This window comes from Pinus tabuliformis, chromosome J, assembly GCF_031772625.1.
Source record: "Pinus tabuliformis cultivar Carrire ecotype Pingquan chromosome J, CPIR1, whole genome shotgun sequence".
NCBI lineage: Eukaryota > Viridiplantae > Streptophyta > Pinopsida > Pinales > Pinaceae > Pinus > Pinus tabuliformis.
The window spans coordinates 474,162,906-474,179,582 of NC_142295.1; the positions used below are offsets into that span (position 1 = coordinate 474,162,906).

At 34.3% G+C, this 16,677-nt stretch overlaps 1 pseudogene; it reads left to right on the top strand.

The window, feature by feature from the left end:
- The first annotated feature begins 16,012 nt into the window (after positions 1 to 16,012).
- On the top strand, positions 16,013 to 16,677 carry LOC149227873 (uncharacterized; annotated as a pseudogene).

Sequence of the window (16,677 nt, forward strand, 5' to 3'; positions counted from 1 at the left end):
CCAAGGTGAGGTTATCCTTTAAGAGTTGGAGAACTTGTTGTTGATGCTCGATGTGATCTTCCACTGCTTGAACCTTATAATTTTCTCTTAAATATGATGTGATGGATGGTGGATGATATCCATAAAGTGCCATAAATGGGGTAATTTTTTTTGCAGTATGGAAGGAAGTGTTATACCACCATTCAGCCAGAGGCAACCATTTGACCCATTGTGTTTGTTTATTAGATACAAAGCAATGAAGATATCCTTCCAAACATTTGTTTACTATCTCAATTTGCCCATCAGATTGAGGATGATAAGATGAGCTATGAGCTAACTGAGTACCAAGACAAGAAAATAATTTTGTCCAAAAATTTACAGTGAAAATGGGATCTCTGTCACTTACAATAATCTTTGGGTTTCCATGTATCTTTTGAATTGTTTCCATAAATGCAGTAGAAACTGTACTCACTTTAAATGGATGAGATAATGCACAAAAGTGTATACTTGGTAAGTTTGTCCACTACCACCATGATAACACCCTTTCCTTCAGACTTGGGTAAACCTATGATAAAATCCATTGAAACCTCCTCCCAACATTGGCTTGGAATGGATAAAGGTTGTAATAGTCCTAGAGTCTTAATTGTTTCAACTTTATTTTGTTGGAAAACCAAACATTCCGCCACAAAATTTTGAATATCCGATTTAAGGCCATCCCAAAAAAAATCCTTCTTAACCCTGTGGTAGGTTTTTATAAATCCTGAGTGTCCTCCTATGGGAGAGGTGTGCAATTCCATAAGAATCTTTTGTTTGAGTTGGGAATTCTTACATAGGTATACCTGATCCTTGTACCATAATGAATCATTTTTCCATATAAATGTATCAAATGTACTAGGATCTTGTTGTATCTTTCTAATGAGTGACCACACTTCCTCATCATTCTTCCATTCATCCTTGCTTCATTTATCCAATCTAGTTGGATAATAGAAATGGTGCAAAGAAATGCTTCCACATCCTCATCCTTTCTTGAGAGTGCATATGCCACAAAATTTTGCTTCCCATTTTTGTAGATGATTTCAAAGTCATAACCCAACATCTTTGTGACCCATTTTTGCTGCTCTTCTGAAGATAATCTTTGTTCTAAAAAGTATTTAAGACTATCATGATTTTTTTTTACCTTGAATTGTCTTCCCATTAGGTAGGGTCGCCATTTCTTAAGTGCATGTAGTATTGCCAACATTTCCTTCTCATAAGCAGCATTGTGTAAATACTTTCCTTTGATTGGACGACTTTCGAAAGCAATGGGTCTTTCTTCTTGCATTAAAATAGCACCGATTCCATTTCCTGAGGCATCACATTCCACAATAAAGGTTTTTGTGAAGTCTGGTGTAGCTAAGCCTGGTGCTAGGCACATTGCCTCTTTAAGATGTTCAAAGGCCTTTGTTTCTTCTGGAGATCATTAAAATGCATCTTTCTTCAATAATTTTGTTAGAGGTGCTACTATTCTCCCATAATTCTTAACAAACTTGCGATAATACCTTGTGAACCCGAGAAATCCTCATAGATGCTTTATGGATGTGGGGATTTTCCATTCCTTAATGGTTTTAATTTTTCTAGGGTCTACCTTAACAACTTCATGAGATACAATATGACCCAGATATTCCACCTCTTATACTCCAAAGAAACATTTGGATATGTTTGCATATAATTGTTTCTCCTCCAATAGTTTGAGCACCATGTCAACATGTTGGACATGATCCTTCCAAGACTTGTTGTAGATTAGTATATCATCAAAAAATACTAACACAAATTTTCTAACGAAGGGTTTGAAAATGGAATTCATCAAACCTTGAAATGTAGGAGGTGCATTAGTAAGGCCAAAAGGCATGACCAAAAATTCATAATGACCCTCATGAGTTCTAAATTTTGTTTTTGGAATGTCTTTAGTCTTCATTCTGATTTGATGATATCTTGAATGAAGATCCAACTTGGTGAAGTAAATTGATCCATGCAATTCATCCAATAATTCATCAATGATAGGAATGGGAAAGTTATCTTTAATAGTGAGCTTGTTGAGCTCCCTATAATCTGGACACATGCACCATGATCCATCCTTCTTGTGAACTAATACTATTGGAGTAGAGAAAGAACTTTGACTGGGTTGAATTATACCAGCCTTTAGCATTTCTGCAACCATACATTCAATTTCACTCTTTTGGGCATAGGGATATCTGTACGGCCTGATGTTTGGAGGAACACTTCCTGAAATCAAATGAATATCATGATCATGATCATGAATAGGTGGGAGACCTTTGGGAGTCTCAAATACCTTGGTATGATTGTCCAAGAAGTTTTGAATATCTGGAGAAATAGATGATTTCGATGTGGGAACCTCTGACAAACATAATTGTGCAATTACACCTCATTGTTCCTTCTTTAGAAGCTTTGTCATACCGTTAGAGCTAATTATCTTTTTTGGTTTCCCTGCAATACCCCTTAATTCAACTTCCTTTCCTTCCGTAGAAAATTTCATGAAAAGTTCTTGAAAATTAAAAGCTATTGTACCCAAGGATTGTAGCCATTGGACTCCTAGTACAACATCAGCACCACCCATTGGAATGGAAAGCATTGGGCTATTCAATACATATTCTCCCATGGATAACTTGATATTATGGCACTTTCTAGAGAAATTTATGCTTCCTCCACTTGCAACCATCTCTTGACACTCTGGTGCTCGATATAGGAAGCAATTCAATTCCTTTGCTATCTTACAATGAATAAAATTATGGGTACTTCCTGAATCAATCAACACTATTACCTGTTTCTGCTTGATATGTCCTTCTATCTTGATATTTTGAGGAGTGGTAATTCCAGCCAATGCATTACAAGATATGGTCGGATTCATTTCTTCTTTATCTATGGTTTGTTCCTAGAGTATATCCTCTTCTTTTGAAATTTCTTGTTCTTTTTCTTCCTCCTCTTCACAATCTATGTAGAATAATTTCTTCTTGGCACACTTATGACCTTTAGTGTATTTTCTATCACAACTGTAACAAAGCCCTTTTGCTCTTTTTTCTTCCAACTGTTGTGGTGTCAACCTTGTAGGTTGTGGAAGGCTACGGGTAGCGACACTTCCATCTTTATAGTTGTGAGTGGTAGGCTTCCTGGTTGCCATAATTTTGCTTTCCATTTTTCTTGCTAACTTGAATGCCTTCTCCAATGAATCAAGTTCCCAAAGGAAAACCTCATGTTGGATATTATCCTTTAAAGTCTATGAACACATCAATCCTATGCTCCTCTGGAATATATTTTACCCTTATGTTCAATTTTTGGAAGTCCTCAATGTTCTCCATGATTGAACCCTTTTGTTTGAGATTTATCAATTGGCTAAAAAAGGTGTTGCTTTTTGTATCCTCATAATGTGCTATCATTTCTTCCGTAAAAATTGTGCAAGTGACAATTTGTTTATGAGGGCAAGACCATCGATACCATACAAACTAGCTTTGTTCCAAATATAAAGTTGCAATACGTACCTTTTGTGTATTTTTCACATTATGGAGATCGAAAAATTTCTCCATATGTAGTATCCATGTTCCAAGATCCTTGCCATCAAACTTCCTCATATCGATTTTTGGAACATGGTGGGTCTTCAATCCAACATTAGAGTCTATGAAATCATGATTAACATTTATTTTGTTCTCATCATCAGTTTCCTTTACTACCCTTTCACCATTAGTGACCATTTCTTGTAGCAACTTATTCAATTTTATCTTCAATTCTTCCATCTTATCGTCCATGCCATTCATCTTAGCTTCCATCTTAGCTTCTATGTCTTTCTTTAAACCATCCATCTTATTTTCTGTTACCTTTTGTGTGAGTGAAATATGTTGCACTTGGTTTCGTAATATTGATATATCATGTTACATTTCTTCCTCTTCTTCATGAGTCATTCTAGAGCTTTCAGGTTGCTTACTAGGTGTTTCCATTTTCTTTCTTCGAGGCATCAATTACCGATAATAATGCTTCACTATGCCCTTTGAATTCCTTCAAAATAAATTTTCAAACCAAGCTTATGCAAAAATTTAAAAAAGGCACACCTTTTTTCACTTGTAGGAGCTCGATATTGAATCTAATGTACCTATGTAATTTTTGATCTCCCAGTTTTGAAATCGTGATCTACAATAGCCCTCTATGTCCTCTTTCCAATGCCACCAGTCTGATAAAAATTAGATTCTCCAAGGAAGAGTTATGCCAAATCTCCCACGATGACATGATTATATACTAGTTCAGTAGAGCGAACTTGTATGACGTGCCACGTGTCATTGTTTCGACCTTAGTACCTGAAACTGATACACAGAAAACTAGAGTCTGTCCTCTTTCTGAAAATTCTTACGAGATTTCAATCGGATGCTCAAAACAAAAGTTATGACGATTTTCCCTAAGTCACCTATTTGGAATGTAATTCGGGAGTCTGTTTGGAGCAGTGAAACCCTAGAATCTAAAGCTCTAATACCAAATGTTATGAAACCAACTCACAAAAAGATAGAAAACATAGATCAACATCTTAGAAATAAGCCTCTTCGAGGGGGCAACCTCCTTTACATTACACAAATGAACAATTGTTAGATGATTCAAATGACAAAACCTCCTTTCTATATATAGGAGTCTATAGGGTCACAATATAACCAAGCTGAAAAAAATAAGGGCACAAAAATAACAATAGAGGGATTCTATGGCGCATAATAATAATAATATGGGCACAATAATAAAAATAAGGGATACAATGACAATAGTAATAGGGGGATCACTAATATTATAGGGACCTAACAATCTTCTTCTTTTGAAATTTATTGATCATTTTCTTCCTCCTCTTCACAATCTATGTAAAATAATTTATTCTCACCACACTTATGACCTTTAGTGTATTTTCTATCATAACTGTAACAAATCCCTTTTGCTCTTTTTTCTTCCAATTGTTGTGGTGTTGACCTTGTAGGTTGTGGAAGGCTAGGAGCAACAACACTTCCATCTTTATAGTTGTGAATGGTAGGATTCCGTGTTGCCATAATTTTGTTTCAATTTATCATTTCAACATGAATTCCTTCTCCAATGAATCGGGTTCCTAAAGATGAACCTCATGTTGGATGTTATCCTTTAGAGTCCCTATCAAGACATCACTCCTATGCTCCTCTGGAATATCATTTACCCTTATATTAAATTTTTGGAAGTCCTCAATGTGCTCTATCATTGAACCCTTTTGTTTGAGATTTACCAATTGGCTAAAGAAGGTGTTTCTCTTTGTATCCTCATAATGTGCTATCATTTCCTCCATAAAAATGGATTAGGTGACCATTTGTTTACAAGAGAAAAGTGATTGATACCATGAAAACTAACTTGGCTCTAAATATAAAGTTGTAATACATACCTGTTGTGTGTTTTCACATTATGGAGATCAAAATATTTCTCCATCTATAGTATCCATGTTACAGGATCCTTGCCATCAAAATTCCTCATATCGATCTTTGGGAAAATGGTGGGCCTTCAATCCAATGTTAGATTCTATGCAATCATGATTAAAAATTCTTTTATTCTCATTATGAGTTTCTTCTACTACCTTTTCACCATTAGGAAGCATTTCTTGTAGTAGTTTTTTCCCACCTTCCTTCAAACCTTCTATGTCTTTCTTAAAATATTCCATACCTTTCTTCAAATCTACTTCTATACCATCAATATTAGCTTCCATGGCCTAGATAAAACTATTTATCTTAGCTTCAGTCACATTCTTCAAATCATCCATCCAATTTTTCTTACTAGGTGTTTCTATTTTCTTGATTCGAGTCATTCTATTCTTTCTTTTAGGAGCTCAATATTTAAACGACTGTAACTCTATAATTTTCGACCTCCAGGTTTTGAAATTTTGGCCTACATTATCCCTCTAATTCCTCTTTCCAACCCAACAAGTTTGATTGATATTGGATTCTCCAAGAAAGAGTTATGCCCAATATCCCACGATGACCTAATTATATACGAGTTCAGTAAAACGAACTTGTATGATGTACCATGTGTCACTGTTTTTACTTTCGGCCCTGAAAATGATACCCAACAAACTAAATTCCATCTTATTTCTGTCACTTTTTACTAAATTGGAATATAATGCTCAAAGAGAAAGTTATGATGATTTTCGCAAGGTCACTTGTTTATGATCGAATTCAGGACCCTGCAAAAAAAAATCTTACGTACTTGGATCCTATCTCCAACAATATAGCGAACCAATATCTAAAATTCATACACAGAGTTTAGAATGATTTCATCTCAAATGGATTTTAATTTCCGCTTGTGAATTTTCATTGAAAAAATCTATAGCGAAAATTCCACGATGACTTGTTTTCGATGGAATTCTAGAGTCTGCAAAAACCCTAACTTCCTTAACTCATATCTCTGAAACTATAATGAGAAAAGATCTGAAATTTGTACATGAGGTTCATCAAGATTTAAGCTCAAATGGATTTTAATTTCAACTTCTTAAACTTCATAGAAACAAAGTTATATTGAAAATTCCATGATGGCTGTCTTGAAGCTGCAAAACCCTAGAATCCAAATCTCTCATATCAAATGTTATGTAACCAGCTCACAAAATAGAAGAAAATATAGATCAACGACTTCAAAATAAGCCTCGTTGAGGGAGAAACCTCCTTTACATTACACAAATGAACAACTTTTTGATGATACAAATGACAAGGCCTCCTTTCCATATATATGAGTCTAAGGGGTCAAAATATAAGTAGAGCCTACATAGCAATAATATTGTAAGGGCACAACAATACAATAAGGGGCTACACTAGTAGTATACAGACCTAACATACCAAGACTTCCTCCTATACATAGGACTTTTTCATTAATATAGATGACCTATTTCTAAATTCAAGAAATTGCTAGCAACTCAAAGGAATTTATCCGATCATTATTCTAGTTGGATGACCAAATATTTCAAACACCTCTTATGACAATCTTTGTTGCAAGAGGATCAAATATTTGTTGACAAGTAATATTGAAGAGGTACATATAGTTTTTGTGCATTCCATGACCTATGTCAATTTATTATAATGTTAAGTCTTCTAGTTCATGGCATTGATATTTTGAAATATAGTAATAAAGGTCTACACAAGTATATATTAGAGATAATGATATAAATGATATATTAGCATTCAAATTATTTACTTGAAGTGTAGGTCTCCAGAAATAATTTCTAGGGTTTGAAGAACCTATAGTTTATTAATAGGTCTTGAAGACTTTGGCATGTAGGTTTTGTAAACCCTAGAAAAATTGGACTAAAAGGAACATCAGGAACAAAAACTTATCTGATCATTTTCATTGTAAGAGGTAGATCTAACCCTTGATGATAATGGCATTATGAAAACAAGGTTGGTGAATAGGTCCTATATTTAGAGGGAGCTAACCTTCTTCAAACTATAAGTATTCTACATCTCTTTGATTATTATTAATGCTATTACATTTGTACTTTGTCCTTTTTGTCCTTTCATATTCTTCTAACAAAGGTTGCAAGTCAAAAGAAGAATTATTTAAGAATGAATAATAGTTAGAAGAATTGGAAGAACACAACAAAGCATGGAGATTAAGAAGAAAGAAGAAGTCGATTAAATGGCAGCACAAAAATAAAAAGTTCACTTACCTCATTTAGAAAGAAGGAGAAGTTAGATCTTGGATGGATACAATTCTACTTGAAGTTTGGCAAGAAAACCCAAAGAAGCTTGTGATCAAAAGAAGATGAGAGTTCTATGGAAATTCCCATTAGCAATAAGTTTCAGAGTTTTGATATCATTATATCATAAGTTGATTGGTTCGATCCAAATTTGACAATACTGATGTTGATAGAGATAATAATGATGATTAGAAGTTGATATAATTTCTTGGAAAAGTGTGAAATCATAATTTTGTTACAAATGAAGAATATGTGAATAATTGTGCAAATCAGCTATTAATAATATTGGCTCCATAAGATGTTTGATGAACTACTTAATGACAAGTCAAAGCTACATGATAATTGAAAAATAACTAGGAATTTCAAATCTCATTCTGATGTGATGTAGATAGGAGCCAAGAAACTACAATAGATATACACTAAGGAACATGTAGTCAATGCTTTGATGAGTACTTTTAAAACAAGCTTTGGTTTGTGGTTGTGAGAGTGGACAACCTATTCTCCATGTGTCATGCACTATGGCTAGGAATAACATTCATAAGCCTAGTGAAGGCACTAGTAGGGAGAATGGTGGATTGGATAAGCATCTAGAACCGATACTTATAGAGGAAATGTATCCAATATTAGAGTAGTCTCGAGGAACGATGCTCTTTAAGGATAGAGTATCCAAGATAAGAGTAGTCCTGAGGACTGATATTACTTGAGAATGGGTGATATCCAAGATAAGAATAGTCTTGTAAGGACATACCTGCTAAACATCAGGATAGGGTATGTGCCTTGAGAGGCAGTGGTGGTGTCCAAATATATTTCTCCCAGCATTGTGCTTTGATCTAGTGGTGAGATAGATCTTGTTAGCCAAGGCCTTGCTATATTTGACAATGTTGGTTATGATGATGATGATGTTTATCAATATGAATCCCTTCTTATGAGAATATTTAAATTTGTGAGTATCATGTTGTGTTATTATGAATACCTCCCTATTTAATAGGGAGCAATGGAAATGTAACTAGGTTTGGCCTTCATACTGTTACCATTATACTTGTATCAATATGTATTTAATGTAAAACAAAAGAAGAGTAACAAATATTATTATTATTATTATTATTATTTTCTAGTCAAAGCATGTTCTTCATGCTTGTAGAGTCTTTTGAGTCAAAAAACTATTATTGAGTCAAAGTCCCATTTGGACTATTTGTAAGAAATAAAAATCATTTTATTTGAGTCAAAAAGTCAATTTTGTCATCCACAAGACCAATTCATCCCTTCATGGGAACATGTCATCCTAGACTTCCAAGAGGCACCTATTCGACCTCTTGGATAGATCAATATAGAGGATAGTTCAATCAGTTTGGATCTCACTCACATCATCAACTCACTTTATGTGCCAAATAAGAAGAAGAAGGAAAACAAAGTCAAAGGAGAGGGATACAATTCAAAGGAGAAAAAGAAGAAGAAATTTCTTCCCTAGTTCTGTGTATTTTTTTGAAGTATTGCAGGCTCGAAATTTCAAGGGCCAAAATTTCAAGAAGGCTGAAATTTTAGGAATTGACTAGCTTTTAGAGGTTTAACTAGAATTGAATTTTGTTGACTTTGATTTGTTGAAAAGACTTGAAGGAGGGATGACTTGAGGCTTTTGTGGTAGTATTGTTCTTGGTCTCGGGCCTTGGATATCTCACCTTGATACGACTCTATAAGAAGAGGATTTTCTTGGATTTTCCCCCTTCTACTATTTTTCCTTGGCTTAGAGCCTACATCTTTGTGTTCTTTTTCTCTTGTGATCATCATGTTTTATATTTTGGTAATTTCTTGATGAATAAAAAATAATAAAAGAAATAAAAATACAACAAACATTCACAAGTAATTATCAAGCAAGAGAAATCTACCCTAGTCTACAATCATATTGATTTCTCAATAGTATGTCACCACATCCTAGAGTGCATTTCAGCCAAGTTAAGATACACATAATAATCGTTTAATACATACTTCAAAATGCCTTAGGTTCACGTGAAACTGGGAATATATGTTCCCACAAAGACCATTTGAACATGGAACTATATGATACCCATTGGTAGGCCACTTCAAACAGAGGTAAAAATCTTGTTTCTTCTTCTGCACAATAGGTTTATATATAGATGGAAGGGAGAAATCCTTTTTGGAGGATATTTTTTAGTGGATAGGTGTCTTCACTTGTAATGAAAGGGTAAAATATCAATTAGCTTCGTTATGTGGATTTAATCATCAACGAAAGAATAAAAAAATATTAGCGGATTTTGGTGTCTCACAAAGCTTGTTAAAGAAGGAATTGGTAAGTGAAATTGAACTTAGAGTTAGATCATATGGTGCTTTAGTGAAGGTAATCAATTCTAAGGATAAGGAAGTGACTAGCATTGCATCTGCACTTCTTATACATATGGAGAAGTGGAAAGGCCATGCACAATTTACAATATTACATATGGATGACTTTAAAATCATTCTTGGGAAATAATTCCTAAGGAGAATGAAGTCAACTCCCATGCCATTTATGGAAAAATTGGTGAAATTTGGTGGATGGAATACTTATGATATGTGCATAACAACAAAAAATGAGATGGAAGGATGCATATCATGTTTGCATTGAGAATGAAGAGAGTGGTTAGGAGCCTAGGGTCTCAACTTTTGGTAGTGGTTATCGAAGAAATGGATGAGGGTGGAGTGGAGAAATGTGTTCCAATGGCACTTTCCAATGCATTGGAAAAGTTTGTAGATTGTATGGTTGATTATTTACATAGATTTATTCTTCCTAGTCACACCATTAACCATAATATTGAACTTGAACTACTGTGGTATCCTTTGAATAGAGCTCTTGTAAAACTTTATCTGTTGAAGTTGGAAGAGTTGAGGTGATAATTGACTAAACTCATAAATGTTGGCTTCATTAGATCTAGGTCACCATATGGTGCACCACTCCTCTTCCAAAAGAATAAGGTCACACCATAATTTAGGAAGTGATTGGAATATCATGCATTGAAGAAAAAATAGCATTCCTTACCTTTCACAACAAGTTATTTTGATACGTTTTATCAAAGTTCTACTTGAGGTGGAGATATCACCAAGTAAGAGTTGTAGAAGGATATAAGTTGAAGATATCATATGTGACAAGCTATGGTACTTTTGAATTTCTTGGTATTCCTTTTGTGTTGACCAATGATCAAGCTAACTCTTACACCTAGATAAATGATGCATGCACATGGTTCTTACACAAGTCAATGGATTTTTACCTAGATAACATTGTGATGCTTAGTGAGAAAATGGAAAACCATAATGGACATTTGGAAGGAGATTTTGAGGAACTAGTGAATACTAAATTATACTTGAAGATATCCAAGTGTGTCTTTGGGTAGACAAGAATTCCATTTTTGACTCATTTAATTTGATATGGATGCATACACGTGGATCTTAAGGAGATAAGGGTGATTGACGATTAGGAGAAATGAAGGATGGTTCATGATGTATAGAGTTTTCTTGGATTGATAAAATTCTACTACATATTCATTAAAGGTTACTCTAAGTTTTCAACACCAAATTTGATAGGAAATGTTAGGAGACATAATGCAATTCAAAGCACAAAGTTGTATTTGCAGCTATTCTGAAATATACAAGACATGAGTAGTCATTTAAAGTAAGAATATATTCTTTAAATTATACCAATATAATTCTTTTCTCATAATAACATCATCCAATGACCTACAAGAGAAGAGAGTTATAGGATCACGAATGGAGGTACTTTATCTATGAGAAAGAGATGTCTACAATTATACATTGCCTACAAGCATGGAAGCACTATTGTTAAGAAATTGTTTTCATTATGAAGATGGAAAATGTCACAACAAGCCACTTTTCCACCCAACCAATATTATCACCTAAGAAAGCACAAGGGAAATACTACATGGTAGAATTTTACATGACCATTGAGTACTAGCTAGGCAAGTTGAATGTCGTAGCAACTTCCTTGAGTAGGAAGGTGCAAATTGCAACCTTAGAGGAGGATGCATTGTTCATGCCTATCAGAATTCAAGTGAAAATTTTCATATACTTGCAAGATAAGATCAAATATGGATTGCATAAGAATTCCATAACTTTGAAGATCATCAAGTAGGCAAAGGAGGGAAAAACAAGGAAGACTTGGATGAACATTGGACTTTTGTACTTTAGCAATTACACCTATGTGCATAAGCCATCTAACCTTTAAAAAAATATTTTTATGGAGTTCATGATTCACTTTTGTGGGATGCCTAAGAAAACAAAGGAAAATAGTGTTGTTATAATGAACCTATTATCATAAATGTATTACAAAAGATGTGAAAAAATATATCTGGTCTTTTCATGTGTTTCAACAACACAAAGAAGACACCAAAATATATTCTAATACACTCGAACCTTTGTTGGTGCTAAAGAGACCTTGGTCAAGTGTCTCCATAGCCATTGTCACTCATATTCCAGTGTCACAAGGGTATAAGACAATTATGGTTGTGGTTGATTATTTTTCCTTGTTAGAAGATTCCTTGTGTAGCAATATAACTCGCAAATTGTTCTTTAAGAATGTTGTGGTTTACTAGAGTTTTCCATTGAGAGTTGTGGTAGATAGAGATACAAGGCACATGGGGTTGTTTATGAGAGTTTTTCAAGCTTGTTGGATCTAAGCTATTGAGGAGCTCAAGTTTTCATCTATAGACTAATGGGTAGAAAATACATATCAATGGCCTTTTGGAGAATCACATAACGAATTTTGTTTGTGTACACCAATTGAACTAGCTAGATTTGTTAGATGTGCAAGAAAATTTAGTTACAACATGAAAATGAGTTTTTGAATGGGATAAAATCCATTTTATTTGGAAAATGCATAACAACCAGTGAAACCCCGCATAAATTTACGAGGCTGTTACGGGAACAACCCATTATCCTTGGGTTTCATGAATGGATGGAAAGGTAGATTGGAGATGGTTTGCACTGAATTGAACAACATAGTAGAAAGGAAGAAGCATTAGTTTGATTATGGTAGGAGAGAGAAAAAGTTTCAAGTTGGTGACATAGTATTACTTAAGTCAAGGATAAGAATACATGCTACCATGTGACATGCTTGGTGCATTGATGTGGCAGTTGAACCATGCAAAGCACTTGATAAGATTGATAGTGTCACTTACAAATTGGAGCTTCTATATCACATGAAAGATCACCATATTTTTTTATGTATTAGTGAGTTGAAGTCTAATAAGGCTAATGAAGGTGATCCTCATAGAGCTGCACCATCTAGAGCATGCACATTAGTTGTAAATAGATTAAGGATAGAGGTGCATAATATACTTTCATATAAGACTACCCTCTTTAGTAAAATAAAATGCACGAGTACTATGTTATCTATAAATATAGACTTGAAGATGAGACCAATTGGGAAAGGAATTATACATTATGGTAGCATGAAGACAATATATTAGAATTCAAGAAGTATAAGCTCATTGAACTTAGACAAGTTTTGGCTGGATAGTGCCAATATATAAGTAAATTTGGTGAAGGAGTATGTAATAAATTCACTTGAATATTGTATTAGGCATACTACTCATGCGTGCGTTGAGGGTTGCCACAAAAGGATGCAATGCCGAACATTTCCTACTTGATCATTGGACAAAATTGTGAACCAATCATGTTTCCTTTTTATGAGTTAAGATTCCTTTTGGACACGAGTGGGATGTTTGGATGCTAGGTTGTATGTAGCCCTTACTAAATGGATGTTGATCCTCTAGTGGACTAGGGACAACTTGTCAGGTTCACCATACATAGTTCGACACATGATGACACACTTTTCAAGTGTACTAAGGGAAATTAAGTGCACATGTTTGGAACATTTTTTTCATCATAGATGATCACTAGACAAGGAACTAAAGGAAGAAAATTATATAGGTTCCATTTGGATCCACCTTAGATTTGAAGTGGCCTGCAAGTGCAAGGAAAGTATCATCTAAGAATAAGGATGTCTCAAAGGTGTTAAGGATGGAAGAAGTAATGGAAATTCACACAAGTGTAAAGGATATCGGTGGATTGTGAAAATTTCAAAGGTTGGCATAATAGCCCAAAGAATTTCACTAGCTAACGAAGAGACAAATAAGACAAGACATACAAGAGGAGGGCCTACGATTGTTTCAAGGGTTGGAATGACAGTTATTGTAGGTAGTTGTTCCTTTTCAAACTGTGGTTTCTAAATGAGTTTCATTTAGTTGGCTATGGTCCTATGTTATACATCGTAACATTCTCCATATAAATAAAGTTAAGGCATCCACCTTGGGTGCTAATTATGCTTATTTCTTGTGGTTTAATTACTATGGTGAATTTTATGTTCCTTGGCTTTCTTGGTGTTTTCTATGTATTTAAATATTGACTAGGTATAAATATTATTGTATGTATGCCTATTGTTGAATGAGCTTGGTTATGTTGGACTTAGTTTTGCATATAACATATTGTAGGTTGAGGAAAAAATTGTGGGAAGAGCTTAAGTGAAGAGGCATAGTTTATTTGTAGTAAGTGAAGGTTGGTCAAGCCTCCGTTGTTAAGGAAAGGTAGTATCAGTCTACTAGAGATGATTTTTTTTTCCAAGACTCTTAGGTTCATGATAGTAGTCTTCTTTCTAAAATAAAAAATAATCACAAATCAAAGGAGGTGACAAGAAACTAAAGATAATTCAAAAGTATAAATATCTAAGACTGGATTTGATTGAGAATTTAGGTGAGATGCATGCATGACCATAGGGTCGATGGAATACATCCTTGATACTACAAAATAGGTGTAGGTAATTATAAGTTTCAAATTGATAAAAATTGTGCTCTTTATTTCAAACACTTGAGGCCATAATACACATTTATGGGTGAAGTATGTGGACCAAGTATATCAAGAACCAGATGGAACTAGATTGAGTTAGTAAAAAACATTGAATATCGAGTTGTCTAATAGTGGAATAAATGAATATCAATAGAATTTTGAGACTAGAAATAATTTTCCCTTTGCTTTCAAATGTTTATAGTCCCAACACTCCATTATGTGTGAAATATGAGAGAAAACATATTTAGAAACACATGGAACAAAATTGAGTGACTTTAAAAAGATCAGATAACAAGTTATCCAATAGTGAAAAGGAGATGCTCCTTATGAGGTACTCCTATATGAAATAAGGATACATCCAAGAAAATTGGAGGCATCGAGAAAAAATATTTTCTACAAGAAAAATAAAGAAAATAATGGATAGAGTTAGAGTTTTAGTGAAAATAACTCAATATGAGCTAAAAGAAGGAAGAAAACATGACACCGAGTGCAAGAAATGATGGCACTGAGTGTAGGAAATAGTTTGAAGAGTGGGAAGAAGAAGAAATATACCCATTGAATAAAAATGTGTTGAAAAGTAAAGGAAGGGAAAATGGAGAAGATATGCTAAAATAATACATTGATCATAGAGAACTTCAATATCTAGGATGAACTAAAAGTGGAAAACTCCTTTTTTAAGTGTAACATCACATAGTATCAAAAATAGAGAATAATACAAAGTAAGAACCATGTCATACTTTTTTCAAAATGAAGTAGGGAGATGGAAAAACCAAAAGACCCTCAGAAGGAAATGTTATGTTCATTATGTAGAAGTAGGAGGTAGGCATTGAGTAACTCTTTCCTGTACATTTCACAACATACTCACAAATTAGGGAAAGGTCAAATTTTCATATTAGAGACAACAAGGTACATGATACATTGGGATTTAGTGTGAGGTAAAACAGGTTTATTGAGAAAATGAAGTAGGAAAAACACATATGGTTTAGAGTAAAGTTAATGAGGCAACAAGTTCTTAATGCAAATTCAAGGATACCAGTGTGAATTGAGTGGGCCAAGTGCCATTGCACCAATAATTTTAGTTATCATGATTTCTTTCTTTATTTTCTTAGAAATTAACTCACTTTTCTCATATAAGCATTAAGTGTGCTGGACCATTTTTACACCAAAATTGTCCTTTTTTTAAATTCACCACGCTAAATATTGTCTACTATTTTCATCTCCATTTAACATCTATACAAATATTTACACCCATAACATATGTCCACCTTTCCTTTCCTTTAGAATTTTTTCCCACATGAAGAGACTTTAGTTAGAAAAGTCATAAATTACACGATGTAAGGAAATCCATATAATAAACAAAACCTTCATTAATGGCGACCCACAAATTGTGACCAGATTCATCAGGTATATATCTCATTTATGGGGTGTAACATGCGCAAGGGAGGAGCCACTATGTGAGAACAAAACATGGTGAAGACAATAACCACTACTAAGAGGATGTTAAGTGAGATAGTGGACAGAATATCGGTGATAGATTCTCATGACCACAACATTGTATCTTTGGATTCTCAATTTCCTTTCTGGGCTTAGAAGTATACGGGACATTGCAAAGATTTAGAATTGTGATGTGACATTAGAGGGGATTGAGGCGTGCCATAGTTTTTTTGGCCTAGAGAGTATTCTCTTAAAGTTCTTTGGTGTATCCAATATTTCTACAGTTCTCATTGATGACGGAATTAACTTTGATAAAATGTATCCTGTTGGATGGCATAAGAAATATGTCCCAAATGTGGTTAGGATTTTAATGACTGAGACTGTTGCTGGGGTGATCCTTAATCAGGGTCCACCGGATGGTACAACATGGTCATTAGAGAGGTTCGTTCAGCTGTTTCAGTCGACGTTGAAATCATGGCAAGGGCATTGTTGCCTTTAAGAGTATAGTTTCTTATTGCAATGGTCTTAATATAAATCCATTGGTGCAAATTCAAGAGGAAGAGGATGGTATTTACAAAGATTTATACAACAGGAAGCCTGCACATATTAGTAACAAAATCTTCATTGACTACGTTTTTACTCTCAGCTTGGAAGTGGCCACATATTTTGATTGTCCCATGAAAATACATACAAGGTGA